Raw genomic sequence first — 23423 nt, forward strand, 5'->3', positions numbered from 1 at the left:
GCTTTAGGCAGACATCAACATAGTTCAGCGAATTAAAACACAGCGCCTACGCTGGCTAGGTCATGTTATGCGAATGAAAGTTCGCCCTCTGGCCAAAAAAGTATTCTTATCGGAACTCGCCTATGGAAGCAGAGGAAGAGGTCCCCTCCGCCCCTACTGGAGGGACTGGATGGAAAATGATTTAAAAGCCCTTGCTGTTACCAATTAGCACCAGCTAGCACAGAGAAGACGCGACTGGTGCGCCTTGTTGCATAGCGGTTAAATGGTAAGTAAGTACAGTTCTGAACTAATCTTTTCACAGTACGTTCATATGAATGGTATGAAAAAATCTGTTAAAATGAGCTGTGCCAAACCGCCAAGCAATTCAAATTTTAGTTTGCTAAAAACCCACGCCGATTTCGGGTTAATTAATGATCTTTGCAACATCAAAATACGTTAGAAAAGGTTTTTTAAGCGGCGTCGGCCGTAAATAAACTTGTGCATAGGTCCCGTTCAGTTTGTAGGAAAAAATTAAGAGTATCACGACGAAAATTGCAGAGAAAGATTTATATTTAATGTACAAATAAATTTAGATAAGTAGGCCCTGGAACTCCCCTTCCAAAAAAAATTGATCTCCGTTAATATCCTCTAACGAAAGTCCAATGAAACTTACAAGTTTAAGAGGGGTGGGTAGAGATATTGGTGTTAGAGGCGTTGGTTCCACATTTCAATTGGAAAGGTGGTTGGTATCATATGTAGACACATTAGATGCTGGACATAAATTGCGTATGTCGCGGTTGATTCAGTATAAGGACGAGTTTAACCTATTACAATATCCTAATCGAACTTGTACCAAAGTTACGCGCATCTCCCTGGGGGTCTAATTTTGGGTATTGAACTTTGAGAGATTTTTCCTATCGTATATGGGTGAGCTCTAGAGCCTTCTCATGCTTTTCCAAATTAAACGGTTTCGTTTCTCGCTCCTGGCGACCCCAAACTCCTCATGGATCTAGGGGAAGGGAGGACTGGATAGCCTAGAAGGTTTCATGTGGTCATACCAAATCGTTCCCGAGATGGTCCGGCTAGTACCATAATGGTGCTTGTTACCGGCACGTACCGGATCTGCACCCGGCAAAAGACCAACAACATCGATAACACTCCCCAAGGCCTTCGAGGAGTGTCCTTGCTACAACAACTTCAAAATCTTTAGAAAAAATTTCGGCCAAGTCTGACAAATTTGTAGGAACAATTAAAAAGCAGCACGACGCAGACTGAAGTAGAAGCTCGGCGTCCTGGGAGGTATATTGAGCGTTGTTTTTAATTATTTTTTATATTGCTCGGAGAATATGCCAGTCAATAATATTTTTAAGCATTCGGAATCCGAATCAGGCCACAAGGTTAGGGAAAAGTTAACTTTGATAACAAAAAATGTTTGTTTAGATTAACTCCACAATGATCACAGCCCAATTGAGAGCTTTTGGGCAATTGTCGAAAGACGATTTGAAATATAAAAGTGTTCACCTTTATATTAACACTATTTTGCCGCTGTATACATCCGAGCAGACTAAGTTCGGGCTTCTATTCCGATTCCGATTGCTACTTATTTAATTCAAACTGCTGGATCTACAATATTTTATGTCGACTCCAAACAGCATCTGCTAAGACGGATAAATAATTTGCTGAGAAGTATTTTGTGGCTGACGTTCACGAGAAGGACTTGCCAAAGAACTGTGCAGGGAAGCCTATCCCAAAGTATTTATGTTCTTTGTGGCATTACTTCAGTCAGCGACTTTTGGTTAGTAAGGGCACACTATTGTCTACACCACAACAGCCGCTGTTGTTACCGTAGATTTATAGAATATTAGTTTCATAAATCTGACGCAGGGTTCGGAAATAAATCATTATGCTACGAAGCCATTTGTACTTATCAAGCCACCACTGTAGCTATAAGGAGACATACACAAGCTATTCGTTTATCATAACACATCATTTTTAAGTGTTAATGTGAGGTGCTCAGCTGCTCACTACGTACAACCTTTGGCTAATAGTTTATCAAGTGGCTACCAAAATCGTTTGGAAATCTTGCCGATAATGCGTACAAGACAATGTGACAGCATTATTTATACGGTATCTATTAGAGCTCAACCGAATATCGGGTTCAGGTTTGGTTACCAAACAGCACGGCATTATAGTTCGAGTAGCCTCAACCGAAACAAAATTTTAAGATAACATTTGTCATCCCTGCATCCATCTATCCGCCAGCATATCAGTCAGAAGCATCATCCTCCTATTTTTTTAGTATTGAAACTTGTAACATACTTTAGAGCCCGATGACAATGCAACTTGAAGGAAAAAAGTTGATGGGTGCCCTAAAGCGCCAAATACACGACACGAACATTTCCGCGAACATTCCCGTTATGTCATGTTTCTGCGACCTTTTCTGTCGTGTATGGTGGTGTTTGCCAGTTCGCGCAAATGTTCGCCAAAAATCAAAATATTTTAATTTTTGGCGAACATTTGCGCGAACTGTTCGTGCGTGTATGGCGAAATAGCTCATAATCGTAGTAATTTCTGAACGGAACAGACGTGCGCGGAAAAGTAAAATGGACAATAAAAAATTTCTGAGTGAATTTATTGAATTTTCTTTCTTTTTTTTACGCTTAATTACCACAGCGAGCAATATTGCTGCAGCACAATTGTTGTCCGTATTCATCGCTGTCTGAAAGAGAACTAATGTTCGGCCAAAAGTTCGTATGGTGTATGGCCAAAGCTGCGAACAAGATTGCGGAATGTTCGCGGAAATGTTCGTGTCGTGTATTTGGCGCTTAAGAGTGATATTTAAAAAAAAACTAGGTGACCGCGATAACTCAACAAAAGGGGATAAAGTTAGGTGCAGCACTGTTCGAGATAATTGGAACATACATACGAAATTAGAAATCTTGGAGTCGGGTTTTATCTAACTTCTTGGTGAACCAGAGACTTGAATCTTTGAAGATTGTTTCTAGAGTAACATTAAAATTAAAACTGGGGAAAAAGTTGTACAAGAAAAGGCAGGGAACGAAATATCTAAAAAATCTATACAGCACATGTGGAATCTTGCGATCAATTTTAAAGTAGCTTCCCATTAAGCTAGAAAACTTACACTTAGTTCAGCGTACTGATACATTCTAACAAAAAGAAGAAAGGTTCCGCTAGATGGAGCACGGTTCGGGATAATTAGAAAATTCATACGAGGTTCAGCCGCCGCCGTGCTGCTGTGGTATCGTGCTTTGCCTACAATAACGAGGTTCTTACGTCAACTTGGAAAAAATTTATTGCAGCTTGCCTATAAATGAGTGCATAAAGATGACACCAAATTTGACAAAATACGTGAAAACAATAGGTTCATTGCAAAATTTTTTTCATTTTTGCTAAGTGTTCTTAGGTAATATATGTATACTACACTCAGAGAAAAACGCCGTTCTAAAATCCAGCACCACCGGACTCAATTCAAGCTTTTCATGTTCTTACTTTTTTGTTCTTGAAAAACGAACGACCTGTTCTTAAAACAACAACCTTGTTCTTGAACTGACACCATTTTCTTGAAAAACGAACGGCCGGTCTTAAAATATGAACAAATGTTCTATTAATGAGAACGATGTTCTTAAATCAAGCCCAAGAAAAAAAAAACCGTACAATTCGTGTGCATTACAATGTTAAATACACCATTTGGCACCAGCTATCAAGTAGTTGTAGTGGCCCAGCGGCTATGATGTTGCGCTTGCGATCGTGTTGCGCGAGTTCGATCACCACCAAACTCTGAATTTTTTAAAACAATTTTTTTTGTTCTATTTTTTTAACTCTTATTTTTCGTTCAGTTCCATTCACATATCCACAGGTAATTCTCAAACTTGTTATGAAATGTTTTAAGTATATATGCAGATTACATCTTTAAATAAGAACAATTTCTAAATAAGTGAAATGTATGAGAAAATGCTTATTATGCATTTTTTCTTAAACTTTTGAATTTTAGTAACAATTTTTTTGTTGTAAATATTCTTTATTTATGACAAAAATTTATTATTAATAAAAATTAAATAAATATATTTAAAAAAAATACTTTCCCTCCCACCAGAGATCAAGCACGAACCGTTCTTAAATTGAGACCGAAAAATGTTAAATCGGCCCCAAATCGTTCTCGAAGCGTGAGAACAAAAATCCTAAATCAAGCCCAAGTAGTGCTTGAAATGAGCACAGAAGGTTCACACATCAATACCAAAGTGGTCATAAAATACGAACGGTGTGCTTGGAAAAACTGTTCTTAAAACAAGCCCATCGGTCATAAGTTAAGAAAAAACGTACTTAACAGACTTTTGTCAACGAATGTTCTTAATTTTGAACTTGTTTCGTTCGTTTTAGAACGATTTTTTCTCTGAGTGTAGCAGACCCGACAGACGTTGTTCTGCCTTAAATTTGGTCTATCTGCATACATTTTAATAAGCTTTTTCCGTCTAACTCTGCCCTCTACACTTTTTCCTAATCTTTCATTTCAATTTATTCACTCCTCCCTCCGTATTTTTCGCTTCATCTATCACCATCTTCGTCTCATTCTATCTCTTTATCAGTCTCCTTCTCTCTTTTCTCTTCTCTCAAGTTTTTCTCATTCTTTTTCATATCTTATTGCCAGTCCCAGAGGGTGGTATGTATTTTGTTCCAGTCCCATTCGGAGTCTCAGTCCCAGTCCCACTCCGAGTCTCAGTCTCAGTCCTAGTCCTAGTCCTAATCCCAATCCCATTCCGTCTCTGGTCTACTTCCCGGAAAAAAGCATCGTAAATACTAATATAGGCAAATTTATATACCAAATTCCAGGCAAATCTAATTGGACGTATGTAAATAGGTATGTGGGTATTATTAATTCATGTCTTTATTTCGGCTTCGCATGCATATTTATCAGTTTTGACAGGTTGATGCGACTAAATCGAATATCACAATGAAAACTACTTTAAGGCTCTCAGCAACAGCTTTCATTTGTTATCCATAATACAGACATTCTAGGGGTATCCGGGTCCATGTTTTGGCCTATATCTCGAGACCCTAGTCACCCAGCGGCATAAAACTTACTCTGTACTAAAGCACACATCAACAGCTTCAATTTGATATCCATGATGTAAAAACACATCCTAGTGTTACCGTGATCCACGTTTTGGCCTATATCTCGAGCCCATTCACAAATAGGTATGAAAACTACCCTGTACTAAAGCACTCATCAACAGCTTTCATTTGTTCTCCATATTGTATAAACACTTTCTAGGGGTACCCGGGTCCACGTTTTGGCCTCAATCTCGAGACCCTAGTCACCAATAGGTATGAAAACTACCGTGTATTAAAGCACTCATCAACAGCTTTCATTTGTTATCCCTATTACATAAACACAATCTGGGGGTACCCGCGTCCACGTTTTCGCTTATACCTCGAGACCCTAGTTACCCGCGGGTACGAAAAATACCCTCTACTAAAGCACTCATCAACAGCTTTCATTTGTTATCCACATTGTATAACCACATTCTAAGGGTACCCGGGTCCACGTTTTGGCCTATATATCGAGACCCTAGTCACCAATAGGTACGAAAACAGCCCTGTACTAAAGCACTCATCAACAGCTTTCATTTGTTACCCATATTGTATAAACACTGTCTAGGGATACACGGGCCCACGTTTTGGCCGAAACCCTAGTCACCCCGGGGTATGAAAACAACCCTGTACTAAAGCACTCATCAACAGCTTTCATTTGTTATCCACATTGTATAAACACTGTCTAGGGGTACCCAGGTCCATGTTTTGGCCTATAACTCGGGACCTTAGTCAGACAGGGGTACGAAAAATACCCCGTATTAAAGCACTCATAAACAGCTTCCATTTAATACCCATATTGTACAAACATATCCCAGGATTACCCAGGTCCACGTTTTGATCTCAAGACCCTAGCCATAACGGGATAAAAATTATCCTATGTCTGTCTCCTGGTTCTAGGCTACCCCTCCACCAATTTTCAGCCAAATATGTTCATCCGTTCCTTCCTCTTCAATCACTCTTTATCTATTAAGAAAAGCGCATCAAAATCCATTGCGTATTTTTAAAGGTTTGAGCATTCAAAGGGACATTAGGACAGAAAAAGCGACTTTGTTTTATACTATGTAGTGATGTACATCCATACATACTTATAAACCTACTCCCGAAGTTAAATAACGCAGCGAATGCTATATATGTGCGTATGTATGTGTCGCATCATGCCTCACTCAAAAGCAATTGGCGCGCACAGTTCACAGCGAACAACCACACAAACACATTTTTTGATAAAATTGTTACTTTTGTTTAAACAATTTGGCTGATATAAGAAAGGAATCAAGTTTTTTTTTTGATGCAGATCGAAGGTAAATATTTCAAAGTTTTACTGAAACGTTGAATTTTTTAAATCCATCCATCCGTTCATGAGTTATAGCTGTGTAAACAAAAATTTTATGATTTTTTACTACATTTTGTCAATTTGCCACGCCCCTATAATATATATCTCCAAATTATAATAACTGTACCATCTCATATATCTAAGCTTTCAAATGCAAAAAACCGTTTTAAAATCGGAGCATTCTGTGTGAAGTTATGTGCATACATGGCATTTAGCGACTTTATTTTATAAGATTTACTAGCAGACCCGTCAGACGTTGTTCTGCCCTAAATTTGGTCTATCTCCATACATTTTAATAAGCTTTTTCCGTCTAGCTCTGCCCAATCGAAATCACAAAAATAGGCGAAATCGAATAATACAAAAAAAATTACTTTAAAGCTCTCAGCAACAACTTTAATTTGATATCCATATTACACAAACATTCTAGGGGTATCCGGGTCCACGTTTTGCCCATATCTTGAGACCCTAGTCACCCAGAGGTATAAAAATTACTCTGTACTAAAGCACTCATCAACAGCTTCAATTTGATACCCATAATGTAAAAACACATCATAGGGTTACCCTGATGCACGTTTTGGCCTATATCTCGAGACGCTTCACAAATAGGTATGAAAACTACCCTGTACTAAAGCACTCATCAACAGCTTTCATTATACCTTTCATGAAAATGAAATAGTATATTAATTTCGTCACGAAACCCAAAATTGTAAGTCCGTAAAGGAAAATAGATAGACCCACCATTAAGTATACCGAAATAATCAGGTTGAAGAGCTGAGTTGATTTATCCATGTCCGTCTGTCCGTCTGTCTGTTTGTATGCAAACTAGTCCCTCAATTTTTGAGATATCTTGATAAAATTTGGTGAGCGGGTGTATTTGGGTGTCCGATTAGACATTTGTCGGAACCGGCCGGATCGGACCACTATAGCATATATCCTCCATACAACCGATTTTTCAGAAAAAGAGGATTTTTGTAATATCTTACTCAATTTAACAGATTGAAGCTTCAAACTTCACCATATAATTTCGTATATTGCACATATTGTTGCCTGAAAAAATTGATGAGATCGGTGGTATATATAGTATATATATTGTAACGAATTTACTGCAACTTCGCTTATTCTAAATCTTCTGCTAAGTTCGAATCACTAAACTGTTGAATAAATAACTCCAATTTGTAATAATGCAAAAATGGCCTTTATTAAAATACTTCACAATAACACTTATACTTTGCTACTCGCTGACTTAATAACCAAACTGATTGATAACTCAAATGAAACTCTACTATTGGCCGCCAGATCGCGTGCTTAATCAATAACTGATTGATTGCTCAACTCAAACTGAATTACTTTTTACTCGCTTGTGCCGCTTTTATAGTTTACGCTGCATACATCTAGGCTCTTGTATTTCCAGAACTTACCAACTATTTCGAGTGTTTATAGTTCTCATATAGTTTCTACTTGTTTACAATTTTCTACTTTTCAGCGTCTCTCAGATGTATGTGAGTTTGTAGTTTACAGCCTCTCGCACACACATAGGCGTATAAGTAAATGCATCTGTGTGTGACATCTCTCGGCTGCCTTATATATATGTGTATACATGATTTGATTATTGACGTAAATATCGCTTAGCATGGCCTTAGTGATGGTATAGCTTAGTGATGCTAATATCCGTGACACTGCCCTCCACCTAAGTCTGATCGTCCCGATCAGACAAATCTCTCGATCTAAACGCCGCTAGCATCTCCAAATGAACCACCTTTCTATTTCGTGGTTTCCCAATGGTTTGTATGCGGTAGACGGAATTACTGATCTTCTTCACAACCTTGTACGGGCCTTCCCAAATGCACCGAAATTTGGCTGGAACACCTTTCCGCCGGTGAGGGTTGTTTAACAGTACCAAATCTCCCTCCAAGAACCCTTCCGAATTATTGTTCTCATTGTACCTGCGTTTGATCTTACTACTCATTATCCTTAGTCGTTCCCTCGCACTCTGTTGTTTGACCAATGAACTTCTTCGCAGAGCTTGTGCTTGACGGATTGGCTTGACAGTATCGTTCCGCCGTTTCCCAACAGAAGTCCGCGATGGCTTGAAACCACTCTTGCATGCTTCCTGCAAAATTCTTGCAGTCGTTTTAGTGCGTCCATTAGGGTTTGTCAATGCCGGTGTTTTTCTCGCAGGTACTTTTGATTTCGCTTTGTTTGGCCCATTCGTTTCATCAACCTTTACCTTTGACTTTCGTGGCCTTTGTCGACTTTTCTCCACCAGTACTCGATTACTGCTGAAACCTTTTTCCAAACTGAAGTTAATTGGCACATCCTGGTTCTTATAATGCATAATCCTTTTCTGCATTGCGATCCTGATGTCATAGTCAACTAGGAAATCCACTCCCAATATGACTTCATCAACGATTTCTGCCACAACGAATTTGTGTAGAACCATGACCTCCCCAATTAAGACCTCACATACCACTTCTCCCTGGACTTGGTTATACTCGCCAGTAATCGTACGCAATCTTGCTCCAGGTAATGGCTTTACTTTCCTGTTGACCAAATCAGATCGGATCAATGAATGAGATGCGCCCGTATCTACAGTCAGTACACGCTCCTTGCCATCCACATTTCCTTTAACGGTAAGACTGCTCGATTTCCTTCCAGTTTGCGAGATAGGTATCACTCGACATTCCATAGCTGGGGCAAGTCCTCGATTTTTACATTTGACTCGCTCTTGTTTATCTCCTCCAGCTTTGCGTTTACGACCAGCCAAGTTGGAACTACCATGACCGGTTCTGCAATGACGTGCAATGTGACTTGGGTTACCGCACTTGAAACACTTCATAACTCCGGCATTATTTTGTTGTAATCCCTTCAGTGCTTCCAAAATTGTGTCTACCCAATCGGGCCTTTCCACTTCCACGCGATGAGCTTTGTATGCGGGCTTACTCAAAAGTGACGCTGTTTCCTGAGTCAGTGCATGAGATACCGTTTCAGCAAATGTTGACTTTGGGTTCGCGTATGTGGCTCGCTTCGTTTCGACGTCCCGTATGCTGTTAATAAAGCTCTGAATCTTTACCCTTTCTGTGTATTCCACGGGTGCGTCCGCATTTGCAAGATGAGCCAATCTTTCAACATCCGAAGCAAACTCCTGTAACGTCTCGTTTGCTTTTTGGTAACGGTTTTGCAACTCAATTTGGTATATCTGTTTTCTATGCTCGCTTCCATAACGTCTCTCGACAGCGGCCATCAATGCTTCATAGTTGTTCCGCTCTCCTTCGGGAATCGTCTGTAGGATTTCGGCTGCTGGCCCCTTCAATGCTACGAATAGAGCAGCCACTTTATCTTCAGCATTCCAGTTGTCCACTGCTGACGTCTTCTCAAATTGAAGCTTGAATACCTCGAAAGGAACAGAGCCGTCAAAAGATGGAGTTTTTATCTTCGGATTGCTCGCTGGACCAGCTGAGCGATTTAGTTGTAACTGTTGCATAAGACCTTTCAACGCTTCTATCTCGGCATCAATTTTGTCCTCGAGTTGTAAAATTTTTGCATCCTGCTCGTCCAGTTTCGCAAAGAGCTGCGATGATACCTGTTCCGAAATGTTTGTCGACATTCCAGATATACGTGCCTCTTGCGCTTCGAATTGAGATGACATATATGTCTTCTGTTCTTCCAATTGAGATGACATTTGCGACGCCATTTCGGAAATGCGTGCCTCCTGTGACTCCAGCTGAGATGCCACTGTCGATGTTTGTACAGATATTGTGTTCGTCACGGTCTGCGGTGTTTCATTTTTTTCTTCCATTTTTGTTGTTGTTTTGTCGCTATCATAATGAAAGTCATACTCCTCAGCATTGTAGATTCCTTCAAATACCATAGCTACACTTAGTCGTTTTTGTAGCTGGGATTTATTGCCAAAAGTAGCCACTCCACGGACTTCCAACTCCTCCTTCAGTTGCTGGATCGTCAATTCACTCAACTTTGGCATGTCCAAGTTTATTCGAAGTCTTCGGAATTTATTGAACAATTCCTCTTCTGACACCAATTGTAACGAATTTACTGCAACTTCGCTTATTCTAAATCTTCTGCTAAGTTCGAATCACTAAACTGTTGAATAAATAACTCCAATTTGTAATAATGCAAAAATGGCCTTTATTAAAATACTTCACAATAACACTTATACTTTGCTACTCGCTGACTTAATAACCAAACTGATTGATAACTCAAATGAAACTCTACTATTGGCCGCCAGATCGCGTGCTTAATCAATAACTGATTGATTGCTCAACTCAAACTGAATTACTTTTTACTCGCTTGTGCCGCTTTTATAGTTTACGCTGCATACATCTAGGCTCTTGTATTTCCAGAACTTACCAACTATTTCGAGTGTTTATAGTTCGCATATAGTTTCTACTTGTTTACAATTTTCTACTTTTCAGCGTCTCTCAGATGTATGTGAATTTGTAGTTTACAGTCTCTCGCACACACATAGGCGTATAAGTAAATGCATCTGTGTGTGACATCTCTCGGCTGCCTTATATACATGTGTATACATGATTTGATTATTGACGTAAATATCGCTTAGCATGGCCTTAGTGATGGTATAGCTTAGTGATGCTAATATCCGTGACAATATGGTGGTATATATAGTATATATATGGTGGTATATATAGTATATATATATAATATATCTAATACATATTATAAATGGGAAAGTTTGGATGTTTAGATGTTTCGATGTTTGGATGTTTGGATGTTTGTATGTTTGGATGTTTGTCCAGACGTTTGTCTTTGTGACTCAATAACGCAAGAACGGCTGGACCGATTTGGATGAAATTTGGAACACATATAGCCAATAGTCTAGAAGGATCTACTAGCTATATATTTTTCAAAAGGGGCGTGGTCCCCGCCCTCTAGGAACAGTTATAATTTAATTATTATATTTTTTCGTCTTTGCGACTGAATCACGCCAGAATGGCTACACGGATTTCGATGAAATTTGGGACACAGACAGTAGTCTACTAGCGAAATTTTTTTCGATCATGGAAAGAGGGGTGGGGGTCTCACGACCCCTTCGAGCAATTACTTTTTAATAATTTTTACACATTATACCTTTACGTATACTGCCATTCACCAATATCACAGACTCAAGGGGTCAAATAAGTCGAGGGCTTACAAAGTAAGCAGTGACACCCTCCGCCCCCCCCTTTATCACCCACTCCGGTGTAAAATCTATAAATTGTTATAACTCAATATAAATTTTCTCCTAAATCAATAGTTTTTGGTATCTGGCACATACAGATCGAGATCTAGACAATTTTGGAGGAACGATCAGTGGTCCTCTCCTTTTACTCCCGCCATCCGCCCTCCTTCAATTGTTTTTATTAGCACGCTTTTATTAGCTTTACCTGTATGTTTCTATGTAACTTTTCATTCGCTCCAATGCGCCTGCTGCCTTATTAACATGGTTTTATAATTAGCTTCACCTTATTTGTAATCCCGTAAGGGTCATATGGAGACCCTTCCGGGATCATTTCTGGATGGTTTTCGGGATCGGTCCGGGATCCCGCCGGGGTAATTTCGGGACTATTTCGGGATCATTTTGGGACCCTTCCGGGATCATTACTGTATAGTTTTCGGGATCCGTCCGGGATCCACTCCGGGTTATTTTGGGAAATTTTCGAGACTATTCCGGAATCATTTCGGGATTATTTCGCGATCATTTGGGGACCCTTCCGGCATCATTTCTGGATGGTTTTCTGGATCCGTCCGGGATCCCGTCGGGGTACTTTCGGGATCATTTGCGTATCTTCGAGAGATAAATTCTTGATGGTTGCCGGGATCATTACGGGACTTTTTTGGGGTTATTTTGGGTCAATTTAGGCATCATTTCTGGATGGTCTTCGGGATTCGTCCGGCATCCCGTCGGGGTCATTTCGGGACTTTTTCGTGACTAATACGGGATCATTTGGGGACCCTTTCGGCATCATTACTGGATGGTTTTCGGGATCCGTCCGGGATATCGTCGGGGTAATTTGTGGACTTTTTCGGGATCATTTGGGGGCTCTTCCGGCATCATTTCTGGATGGTTTTCGGGATCCGTCCGGGATCTCGTCGGCGTCATTTGGGGATTTTTTCGGGATCATTTGGGGGCTCTTCCGGCATCATTTCTGGATGGTTTTCGGAATCCGTCCGGGATCCCGTCGGGGTCATTTCGGGACTTTTTCGCGACTAATACGGAATCATTTGGGAACCCTTTCGGCAACATTTCCGGATGGTTTTCGGGATCCGTCCCGGATCTCGTCGGGGTCATATGGGGACCTTTTCGGGATCATTTGGGGTCTCTTCCGGCATCATTTCCGGATGGTTTTCGGTATCCGTCCGGGATCTCGTCGGGGTCATTTGGGGACTTTTTCGGGATCATTTGGGGGCTATTCCGGAATCATTTCTGGATGGTTTTCGGGATCCGTCCGGGATCTCGTCGGGGTCATTTGGGGAATTTTTCTCGACTAATACGGGATCATTTGCGGGCCCTTTCGGCATCATTTCTAGATAGTTTCCGGGATCCGTTCGGGATCCCGTCAGGGTATTTTCGGAACTATTAGCAGCTCATTTTAGGACCTTTCCGGCACCATTTCTGGATAGTTTTCGGGATCATTTCGGGGTCCCGTCAGGGTCATTTCGGGACTTTTTCGGGATCATTTAGGGATGGCTTTCAGGATTCGTCCGGGAACCCGTCAGGGTAATTTCTGGACTTTTCCGAGACTATTTCGGGATACTTTGGGACCTTCCTAAGATCATTTCTGGATGGATTTCGGGATCTGTCCGGGATGCCGTCAGGGTCATTTTGGGACTATTAGGTGATCATTTGAGGATCTTTCCGGCATCACTTCTGGATAGTTTTCGGTATCCGTTCAGGATCCCGTCGGAATAATTGCGGAACTTTTTCGGGATCATTTGCGGTCCCTTCCGGCATCATTTCTGGATGGTTTTTGGGATTCGTCCGGCATCCCGTCGGGGTCATTTCGGGACTTTTTCTCGACAAATACGGGATCATTTGCGGACCCTTTCGGCATCATTTCTGGATAGTTGTCGGGATCCGTTCGGGATCCCGTCACGGTCATTTCGGGACTATTAGGGGATCATTTGAGGACCTTTCCGGCATCATTTCTGGATAGTTTTCGGAATCCTTTCGGGATCCCGTCGTGGTCATTTCGAGACTTTTTTCGGGATCATTTAAGGATGGCTTTCAGGATTCGTCCGGGAACCCGTCAGGGTAATTTCTGGACTTTTCCGAGACTATTTCGGGATCATTTTGGGACCTTCCTAAGATCATTTCTGGATGGATTTCGGGGTCTGTCCGGGATGCCGTCAGGGTCATTTTGGGACTATTAGGTGATCAGTTGAGGATCTTTCCGGCATCACTTCTGGATGGTTTTCGGTATCCGTTCAGGATCCCTTCGGAATAATTGCGGGACTTTTTCGGGATCATTTGCGGTCCCTTACGGCATCATTTCTAGATGGTTTTTGGGATTCGTCCGGCATCCCGTCGGGGTCATTTCGGGACTTTTTCTCGACTAATACGGGATCATTTGCGGGCCCTTTCGGCATCATTTCTAGATAATTGTCGGGATCCGTTCGGGATCCCGTCTGGGTCTTTTCGAAACTATTAGCAGCTCATTTGAGGACCTTTCCGGCATCATTTCTGGATAGTTTTCGGGATCCTTTCGGGGTCCCGTCAGGGTCATTTCTGGACTTTTTCGGGATCATTTAAGGATGGCTTTCAGGATTCGTCCAGGAACCCGTCAGGGTAATTTCTTGACTTTTCTGAGACTATTTCGGGATCATTTTGGGACCTTACCAAGATCATTTCTGGATGGATTTCGGGATCAGTCCGGGATGCCGTCAGGGTCTTTTTTGGACTATTAGGTGATCATTTGAGGATCTTTTCGGTATCCGTTCAGGATCCCTTAGGAATAATTGCGGGACTTTTTCGGGATCATTTGCGGTCCCTTACGGCATCATTTCTAGATGGTTTTTGGGATTCGTCCGGCATCCCGTCGGGGTCATTTCGGGACTTTTTCTCGGCTAATACGGGATAATTTGCGGGCCCTTTCGGTATCATTTCTGGATAGTTGTCGCGATCCGTTCGGGATCCCGTCAGGGTCTTTTCGGAACCTTTCCGGCATCATTTCTGGATAGTTTCGGGATCCTTTCGGGGTCCCATAAGGTCATTTCGGGACTTTTTCGGCAACATTTAAGATTGGTTTTCAGGATTCGTCCGGGATCCCGTCAGGGTAATTTCTGGACTTTTCCAAGACTATTTCGGGATCATTTTGGGGCCCTCCCAAGATCATTTCTGGATGGATTTCGGGATCTGTCCGGGATGCCGTCAGGGTCATTTTGGGACTATTAGGTGATCATTTGAGGACCTTTCCGGCATCACTTCTGCATGGTTTTCGGTATCCGTTCAGGATCCCGTCGGGACTTTTTCGGGATCATTAGGGGTCCCTTACGGCATCATTTCTGAATGGTTTTTGGGATTCGTCCGGCATCCCGTCGGGGTCATTTCGGGACTTTTTCTCGACTAATACGGGATCATTTGCGGGCCCTTTCGGCATTATTTCTAGATAGTTGTCGGGATCCTTTCGGGATCCCGTCAGGGTCTTTTCGGTACTATTAGCAGCTCATTTGAGGACCTTTCCGGCATCATTTCTGGATAGTTTTCGGGATTCTTTCGGGGTCCCGTCAGGGTCATTTCGGGACTTTTTCGGGATCATTTAAGGATGGCTTTCAGGATTCGTCCGGGAACCCGTCAGGGTAATTTCTTGACTTTTGTGAGACTATTTCAGGATCATTTTGGGACCTTCCCAAGATCATTTCTGGATGGATTTCGGGATCAGTCCGGGATGCCGTCAGGGTCATTTTGGTATTAGGTGATCATTTGAGGACCTTTCCGGCATCACTTCTGGATGGTTTTCGGTATCCGTTCAGGATCCCGTCGGAATCATTGTGGGATTTTTTCGGGATCATTTGGGGTCCCTCCCGAGATCATTTCGGGATGGATTTCGGGATCTTTCCGGGATCCCGTCAGGGTCATTTCCGGACTTCTTCGGGACTATATCGGGATCATTTCTGGATGGTTTACGGGATCCGTCCAGGACCCCTTAAGGGTCATTTCGGGACTATTAGGTGATCATTTGAGGACCTTTCCGGCATCACTTCTGGATGGTTTTCGGTATCCGTTCGGGATCCCGTCGGAATCAATGCAGGACTTTTTCGGAATCATTTGGGATCCCTTCCGGCATCATTTCTGGATGGTTTTCGGGATTTGTCCGGGATCCCGTCGGGGTTATTTCGGGACCTTTTCGGGGCTAATGCGGGATCATTTGGGGAACCTCTAGGGGTCGTTTCGTGACTTTTTCTGTATTATTTCGGGATCATTTGTGGACCCTTCCGGCATAATTTCTTGATGGTTTGCCGGATCCATCAGGGTCATTTCGGGACCATTTTGGGATCATTTGGGGACCCTTCCGAGATAATTTCTGGATCCGTCCGGGATGCCGTAGGAGCCATTTCGGGATTTTTTGTTACTTTTCCGGGATAGTTTTTGGACCTTTCTGGGAACATTTCTGGATCTGTGCGGGATCCCATCTGGGTCATTTCCGGACTATTTCGGGATCATTTTGGGATCCTTCCGGAATCATTTCTGTATGGTTTTCGCGATCCGTCGTGGATCCCCTCGGAGCCATTTCGGAACTTTTTCTGGAGTATGTCGGGATAGTTAGGGACCCTTCTTGGATATTTTCTGAATGGTTTTTGAGATCCGCCCGCGAGCCCATCAGGGTCATTTCGGAACCTTTTCGGGATCATTTTGGAACACCTTCAGGGATCATTTCTGTGTGGTTCTCTGGATACGTCTAAAATCGTGTCGTTGTCATTTCGGGTTTTTTTTGGGACTATTCCGAGAACTTTTGGAGACCCTTCCGGAGCATTTCTGGATAGTTTTCGGGATCCGTCCGCGATCGCATGGGGGTCATTTCGTAGCTTTTTCTGGATAATTTCGGGATCATTTGGGGTCCTATCAGGTTATCAGCTCATTTAGTTCTTTTTTTACTCAATTACAAAAATAAAATGCATTACACAGAAAACAAAATTTTAAACAGATAACTTGATAAGCAGGCGAATAGCCCATATATTTAAATTTCTCCTTGCGGACGGGGCCGCGGGTAAAGGCTAGTATATAAAATATATATGATGGTATATATAGTATATATATATATAGTATATATATATATATTTTTTTTTTGCGATTTCGGCTCCATTTTAACAGCTAGAAGCTTCAAATTTCACCAAATGCTTACGTGTATAGCATATATTGATGTCTGAAAAAATAATTGAGATCGGTGGTATACATAGTATATATCTCATACAACCGATTGTACAGATAAGAAACTTTGCGCAATTTCTGCCCCATTTTAACAGCTAGAAGCTTCAAATTTCACCAAATGCTTACGTATATAGCATATATTTTTGTCTGAAAAAATCATAGAGATCGGTGGTATATATATTATATACTTCATATAAACTGTCATTTTTGCCCCTTTTTTACGGATAGAAGCTTCAAAATTCATCAAATTTCATCAAATAGTTACGTTTACGTCATATATTTTTGAAATACGTGATTCGTAGTCATAGTTTTTACATTCAGACCACAAAAAACGTGAAGCTTTGCATCCTCACACAAAATACCTATGTACCTATTTTTTATTTTATATTTATCTTAAAAATCGTTTAGATATGTTCAAATTTCACCAAATGTTTACGTGTATAGCATATATTGTTGTCTGAAAAAATCATAGAGACCGGTGGTATATATAATCTCATACAACCGATTGTTCAGATAAGAAACTTTGCGCAATTTCTTCCCCATTTTAACAGCTAGAACTTTCAAATTTCACCAAATGCTTTGAAATACGTGATTCTTAGTCATAGTTTTTACACGCAGACCACAAAAAACCTGAAACTTTGCATCCTCACACAAAGTACCTACCTATCTTTTATTTCATATTTATCTTAAAAATCGTTTACGTATGTAGATCTGTTCACTATATATTTCTTATCTTATACATCCGATTATTCGAAGATTACGAATGGGATAAGATTATTGTTCAGCCCCATTTATAAAAGGTATGAAGTCTTCGGCACAGCCGAAGACAGTCCCGTCCTTACTTGTTTGTTATCCATATTGTATAAACACTTTCTAGGGGTACCCGGGTCCACGTTTTGGCCTCAATCTCGAAACCCTAGTCACCAATAGGTATGAAAACTACCCTGTACAAAAGCACTCATCAACAGGTTGCATTCGTTATCCATATTCTATAAACACATTCTAGGGGTACCCGCGTCCACGTTTTCGCTTATATCTCGAGACCCTAGTTACCCGCGTGTACGTAAAATACCCCGTATCAAAGTACTCATTCGATACCCATATTGTACAAACATATCCCAGGATTACCCACGTACACGTTTTGATCTCAAGACCATATCCAGAACGGGATAAAAATTAGCCTATGCCTGTCTCCTGGTTCTAAGGTACCCCTCCGCCAATTTTCAGCCAAATATGTTCACCCGTTACTTCCTCTTCAATCACTCTTTATCTATTAAAAAAAATCGCATCAAAATCCGTTGCGTATTTTTAAAGGTTTAAGCATTCAAAGGGACATAGGGACAGAAAAAGCGACTTTGTTTTATAATATGTAGTGATATACATCCATACATACTTATAAACCTACGCCCGAAGTTAAATAACGCAGCGAATGCTATATATGTACGTATGTATGTGTCGCATCAAGCCTCACTCAAAGCAATTAGCGCGGATAGTTCACAGCGAACAAACACACACGCATTTTTTTATAAAAATGTTACTTTTGTTTAAACAATTTGGCTGATATAAGAAAGGAATCAAGTATTTTTTTTTTTTTGATGCAGATCGAAGGTAAATATTTCAAAGTTTTACTGAAAAGTAGAATTTTTGAAATCCATCCATCCGTTTATGAGTTATAGCTGTGTAAACAAAAATTTTATGATTTTTTGGTATATTTTGGCAATCTGCGACGCCCCTATAATATATATCTTCAAATTATATTAACTGAACCATCTCACGTAGCTATGCTTTCAAATGCAAAAAACCGTTTTAAAATCGGAGTATTCTGTGGGAAGTTATGTGCATACATGGCATTAACGACTTTATTTTATAAGATTTATGGATAGATATAGATAGATAAGATATTGTTGGAAAGGTCTAAATCTCTTCTCATAAGATCCAGAAAAAAACAGAGAATTGGTTTATAACCTACAAAGCTATAGGCTCGTAAGGGTCCAATCGTACGAAATACTGGGTTTTTACTCGTAACTCACGATTTTGGGGGTGTCCGCGCTAATTCTTAGATCTTCAAGATTTACTAGAAAAATTTAATCACTTCCCAGGTATTTTGTCATCTGTCTTTATAACACTGTGAATGCGTGGTTCTAAATAAACGGGATTCATCAGTTTTGCGGCGATTCTTTCTTGATGACTGAAAGTATTTCGTCTGGATCTCTTTAACCAAAGTAACCACTTTTTTCATCTCTTTATGCAGATTATAGCAGGCATAACTTAGGGCGTGTCTGTTTAACCAAATCATATGCCAGCAATTTTTCCATCTTGCAATAGATTGTTCTAGAGCAGTTTAGAGAGCAGTTTAGTTCGTCAGCTTGTACTATTTTGTTGTTGTTACTGCTTGGCCACCTGATTCACTCGCTTTTAAGATCTTCAAAAAAGTAAGCACGTTGTTGGAAGAATTGGTTGCTTTTCTAGTTTGTGGCGGATGTAAATACCCTTTTAAATGGGAGACTACTTTTCATCTTGTATTATCTTCCCCACTAGCAGGTTAAGGAAATCGCTTGAGGTTGATTTTGTTGTTATTGTTGTAACCACCAAAACATTCTGCAAAGGTTTGGGGAGTTGTACGCGTATGAGCAGCCCCTTTCGCGTATGAAACTAGTACGCTCCTGAAATAGCACGTTATGGTACTACCCCGACTTCCACGCGAAGGAGTTTTTTGATCTAGATCTAGTGGATCTCAGTTGCCTCTCACAAAGGCATGCTTACCGCGTACGATTATAATCCCTTTAACCATCCTACAGCGAAATCGCGTGATATGGAGTTGCACTGTCTGAAACTTTTTTTTGGGGGATATGCAATATTTGATATATATGTAGATTATATAAATATATTCTATATCTAGAATAATTTAGGGGGCAAAGGTAGCGGGCGTGGAAGTGGGAGTAGGAGTGAGAGTGGGAGTGAAACAAAAGTGTAAATTTAGGTGGGAGTGGTAGAGGAAGTGGAGGAGGGAGTAAGAGTGGAAGTGAGAGTTGGAATATTTTTGGGAGTATGAGATATAATTAGAATGAAAAGGGATGGAGAAAAAGAGAATAGGGAAAGGAAAGGAATACGAAGAGGAAATGAAAGATAAAGTAGTAAAGTTGTAGTCTATTCGATGACATAGAGCACTCGCTATAGAGGGAAGAAAAGTCCACTTTTCAAATAGAGGGCAGGACAAAGTCTGCCGAGTGCAATAGTTTTAAAATAAAATAAATGTAGAATAAAAAAATTGGGTTAATGAAGCGTTGTTGAAAATAAAATTGCCCAACAAATCTATTAATTTTATTAAATGTAACCATCAACTTACATACCTACACAGACATCCATAGTGCACACAATGTGAAATGAAACAACAATTTTTTGTTACACTTTTATTTTGGCATAATTTCGAGCGCTGTGCACGAAATTACACGCACCGCACCACCAATATTAGCACCATACCGATCGAATGGCCGCCTAAACTTCTTAAACGCAAGTCAATTATTGGCTTAAGACATTGGGCGTTGGTGTCCAAACGCAGCAACAACGCTCTACAATTATGCCTTTTTTATTTTTAATAAATTCAATTCATTAAACAAATTAATATAAATAATCACAATTTTTTATACATTTACAAATTATAATATGATTATTACATTTTTGCAATTGAAAACATTTATAATTTCATTTGGTTAAAGTAAATAAAATTTTAAAGTATTACAATTACTTTGAATAAATTTTGTCAATTTTTTGTTCATTTTTTTCTTTTTTCAAGTATGAACTAATCAAGCACAAACTAATGCAATGCATAAAAGCAATGAATGCAAGATTTTTAGTTTATTTCGTGTTTTATTTTTGGGTTTATTTTTTGCAATTTTCAATGACATATATAAAGAGCAAAATTTATGAATTTAATGGATTATTTATGTATGTATGTTATTATAATTGCATTTTTCATTTCATATTTGTGACAAAATAAGCATAAAACTGTTTCAATAGTTGATAAGCAAAAGTTGTGAATTTAGTGCATATTGATAGGGGTATTCATGAAACTATGTAAAATGTAAATGGCCACCCAGTTCAATCCCCCGCTTCGATGGAACCTAACGTCAAACTTGTTATTAGGGCTGGGACTATCCGCATATTCGAATATCCGGATATCCACACGGGTATCCGTTGACATGGATAAAATCCGGACGGTATGCATATCCAGTTAATATTCGTTTGTGAAGCTATCCGGATATCCGGATTTATGAAGATCCGGTTAATAACCGTATTTTTGGATGTCCAGTGAAAGCAACAAATAGATGTACCATATATGTATGTTTATTTAACATTAATAACAATAAATTCATGAAACATTTAAATCAATTAACAGCGTTTTTTTCACAATATAAACAAATGGCACTGTTCTTATTTTCACTTGTTTATAAAATTGTAGCTTTAATTTTTGACGTTAATTTAATAATCTACAAACATATTTTGTGAAAAATTTTCGATATTTGCTTCGTTCAATTCTGATATGCAGATATTCAACTTATATATTCCAGTATCCGGACATACGGATATCCGGATTTTCCGTTTACGTATCCGGATAGCCGGATTTTTTGCTTAGCTATCCGGTTATTCGAATATCCAGTTTATCCGGATAGTTGAAATATGCGGATGCAGTTCACAGCCCTACTCGTTATTAAGGGATGTAAGCTGGGGGAGCAGCAAGTTTGTGGCATTGCTATTGATTACAGGTATGTATTTCTTGTAAAAGCATTACAAATTATTGTGAATACCCCTTATACTCGTACTAGCAAGGGATAAGGGAACAAGCAGTTTTATTATTATTTTTTTGCATCTGGCATGTTTTAGCGTCTAAAAATGTTATATACCTGAATAGGATATCTGTGTAGATATTTTTTTTTTTTTTTTCAAATGCCTTTTTCTATATAAACTATGAATACAATAACTATATAATAAGTTGACTCTCAGCTGCCTATACACATGAAGGTAAGTTCATTGTCATTATGAGGGCGTAATTTTTAATACAAAAAAACAAACAGATTATTGTAGTTGGTCATGATGTCAAAATTACTTAAGCATAGCGTTCTCCAATCCAATGTATGTAGGAGGGCGTAATTTTAAAGTTATTACTGGGTACTTTTTACAAAATGTTTATACTAAAAGCTGCGACTATCTTTAGAAGTTTAGAGATTCCTATTTTGAAATGAGGACGTAAAAGATAAGATAAGGATAGATAGATAGAAATAAATCACATCTAAGGTTTCTCTATTTTAACGCGCTTATATTAGCTTCACTTGTAGAACTTGTTAGACCCATCTAGCGGCAATTATTGAAGACTCGCGGCAGTGGTTAAAAAACTTGCTACAAAACGGGTTGTGCTTAATAGCGGAGACACGAACATCTGTGCTATCATCAAATATCTAGGTGGATTGTAGATACTAAAACGGCACCATATTTGCGTGTTTTTTAGTTTTTTAAACTATATTTATGTTATTTTTATTTGTCTTCAATTTTATATATCTTTCTTCTGTGCGTAGAACTTCTCTTAAACGACTGGACTGATTTTGATGAAATTTTGTGTTAGTGTTCAAATGGGTTTAAGGATTCTTTAGATTCACAATTTGGTGCGTTATCTTTCCGGGAAGTGAATCGGGATCGACCTATTCCAAAAAAAATTATTTATGTTGGAATTTGGTACAGGGGGACTTTCTTGAACAGCAACTTTTCTTTCTGGAAAGTGGAACAGGGTCCACTTATAATTTGCTCGAAATTCGGTACAAGTGTACTTCTTTGACCAAGTTAATATTTGAACAACTTTTCATTTCGAAACGACCGATCTTGGCTGACTTAATAGTTGAGAAACTTTTCTCTCCGGGATGTGAACTAGGGACCGACCTCTTCCAAAAATTTAACTTATAGTAGGTACTATTTGTGTGAAATTTGATACAGGACTAGGCTTTTATTTCAGAAACTTAAATTTCCGGAAACTGGAAAAGAGACCGACCGACGGGTATTTTCTTGATTCTTCTAGTTTAATATTGGAGAAAACTCTTATTTGTGGTTCGATTTGCTTAAAATTTAGTACAGGGGTTCCTCCGACAAGTGGACCGTAGCTTGGTAACTCAAGATAGCAGATAGTTTTTCAGGGGTTTTAGTTCCATAGAGTTAAACCAAACCCTGGTCGAGTGGTCCTAGAAGGTTTTTTTACAATATGGGTATCAAATTGGATATGTTAGTGAGGGTTTTAACAAAGGGCGGTGGTTATTAGGAGCGGGGCGGAAAGGGAGAGTTTATGCGAAATGTCATAGGTAGAAAAGATAAAAAGGAAGAAAGAGATAGAAGTCATCATTGTAGAGGAGAGTGGAGAAAAAGAAAGGGGAGGGGAAGAAAAATAGAGAGAGGATGAGATAGAGAATATAAAGTGGGTGTAGGAAATGAAGATTGAGAAGGTTCGAGGGGAAGAGAAAGGAAGCAAGAGGGAAGGAAATGACGAAAAAATAGAGGGATGTTGCGGAAAAAAACTGGAAGGGAGAAAAATCGAGAAAGTGAAAGGGAGAAGATACGAAGAAAAGACAGGGATCAAAGATG

General features: G+C 39.8%; 1 protein-coding gene across 8 annotated transcripts in view; it reads right to left on the reverse strand.

Annotated features, from left to right (window-relative positions):
- The window catches only part of Pi3K68D (phosphatidylinositol-4-phosphate 3-kinase catalytic subunit Pi3K68D), a 212754-nt gene that overhangs the window by 78723 nt on the left and 110608 nt on the right, over positions 1 to 23423 (reverse strand). The gene's annotated exons all lie outside the window — the stretch shown is intronic.

Source organism: Eurosta solidaginis, chromosome 5 (assembly GCF_040869045.1).
Source record: "Eurosta solidaginis isolate ZX-2024a chromosome 5, ASM4086904v1, whole genome shotgun sequence".
NCBI lineage: Eukaryota > Metazoa > Arthropoda > Insecta > Diptera > Tephritidae > Eurosta > Eurosta solidaginis.